This window comes from Oratosquilla oratoria, chromosome 4 (assembly GCF_046742065.1).
Source record: "Oratosquilla oratoria isolate Oo_2021 chromosome 4, ASM4674206v1, whole genome shotgun sequence".
NCBI lineage: Eukaryota > Metazoa > Arthropoda > Malacostraca > Stomatopoda > Squillidae > Oratosquilla > Oratosquilla oratoria.
In genome coordinates this window covers 28,694,502-28,697,001 of record NC_134780.1, presented here as the reverse complement: position 1 = coordinate 28,697,001, position 2,500 = coordinate 28,694,502, and positions in this window count along the sequence as shown.

Sequence of the window (2,500 nt, the reverse complement as noted above, 5' to 3'; positions counted from 1 at the left end):
AAGCTTTGTTGAAGGAGATGAAGGAGACGACCAAAGAACTGAAGACTGGAGCATGTTGACCGATTCCACAGAGAGCTGTTTGTAATCAGAAGGATGTTTGCTTGGATGGTGACTCACGCGGGAAATTCGTGGCGATTAACATCGGGGTGTGAGTGAAGCGACGTCTGCACACACACACACACACACACACACACACACACACACACACACACACACACACACACACACACACACACACACACACACACATCATTTCATTTCTATTAATGAGGAACTTAGGATTTAGTCAATTGCAGTTCATTCTCCTCAAGGTTAGCTTTGTTGCAATAAAGTGTGCAACTTAGTATCGCGTAGACATTTCTTATCTAACTCCACAGAGCATGGAGCTCGATTTCAGTTTTATTCTATTTGTCACCGGGGCAGTTTTATTTATTCACAATGTTTTTGTCACATCTACATATGTACCTGATAAGATGATAAAGATATGCCTTTCCTGTTTTGTTTTTTTCTTTAATGAATAATGTGTGTATCCGTGTTGTGAACGTTAATGAGGCCAATGGTTCTTATTCTGGGGTACGAAACCTTGAACCTGGGGATGCGAAACATGACAGCCAGTGCACTGTATATTTACCATGAGTAAGCAGAGCAAGGTTTGTATCATTAATAATTTTTTATATATTTGCATTGTATTTGTATTGGGTTTCCAGCTCTATTGACCTGCGACACCCAGTATTGATTCAATTTATGTATAGCAAAGTATTTGATCAGATATTGTTTGTGTAGTGAGGGCTCCCTCGACATTGGAATGTCCTGTTGAAGTGTGAGAAGACAGTCAAGGGTCTCATGAAATGAAGAAAAGCAGGATACAAGGACACAAATGTGTCTGTGTTACCATTAATTTTCTTCTTACAAGACAACAACCTTTATCATCTGTCTGATAACTTTTATATGAATGAAAAATTAACTGTATGGTATATCTGCATACCTTTTGCATAATAGAGGGTGGTCCGCACATAAGGTCAGAAATATGGTAGCACGGTATACGAATATTCGAGAACAGAATAAATGGAAGAAAAATGGAAAGGGTAGATAATTGTGGTGAAGTATGGAACGTGAAATATAGTACCTAGTTAGAGTCGGGATGTCTGAGAAGCCATTCTTGGAGGGCAAAATCCACCTCGACATTTGCCCTTAATTTTTCTTCCATTTATTTTATTTTCGAATATTCGTATACCGTGCTACCGTATTTCTTTTTATTTCACGTGCCATCAAACCACGTAATCTCTAATCAAATGTTCCATTATTACAATTTCCATACTCTGTTCTTTTTACTACTTTTATTACTATTATTTCTATTATCATCATTAATGTTATTATTATTATTATTGTTATCATTATTATTACTATTATTATTATTATCATTATTATTATTATTATTATTATCATTATTATTATCATTATTATTATTATTGTTATTATTATTATTATTATTATTTATTATTAATAATAACATTATTATTATTATTATTATTATTATTATTATTATTACTATTATCATTATCATTGTTATTGTTATTATTGCTATAATTACTATTATTATCATTGTTATTACTATTATTATCGTTTTTATTACTGTTATTGTTATTATTGCTGTTAGCATTGTCATTATCATTATTAGCGTATTGCTATTGTTAGATAATTATTATTACTCTCTTCTAAACAATATATATGTCATTCGGTGATTTTCACACTTGTTGCCAACTTTGGCAACGCGGGGGGTAGTGAGATCTCCCTCACGTACGAATCCCCACAACCCATTTTGTGCACCATTTCTTTGAGAAAGTATACCAGTGAAACTAGTCAGGAATAAACTCAAACTAAGACTCCTGTTTTACCAATGTAACAGAGATGGCAAGTAAATTATTATTTCATCGTGTCTTCTAAAATGCCGATAAGCACAAGAATTAAAAATGTGAACATGCGCGTGACGCTCCCGTAGATTAATTTACAAACATGATTCTATACTCGCATACGCTTTGTCGAGGTACTCTAAACAGCGGGTCCTATCGCGGCATAAAGGGAATCGATGTAGATATTCAAAGAATTTATGAGATTGCTTCAGACCTAAAATACCCAAAACACGTTGTAGGAAAATCACATAATAGGGCCAGGAAGTCTCACTATAACACCAGTCAAAAAGTTCCATTCTGTAAAAATAATTTGTTAGTTCTTCCCTACCATGACAATAAAGTAAGACTTCCTCGTATTCTTAATGAATTTTATATCAATGTCGTGTTTAAGAACTCTACCATCTAAGATCTTCTTATAAAAAATTCCCCCTGGCAAATCTGCGGTGTGTGTATGCAGTATTCTTTGCAAGAACTGTAGTTCATATTACATCGGTCAAACTGGCAAGGAACTGAAATACACACACATACACACACACACACACACACACACACACACACACACACACACACACACACACACATGTATATAT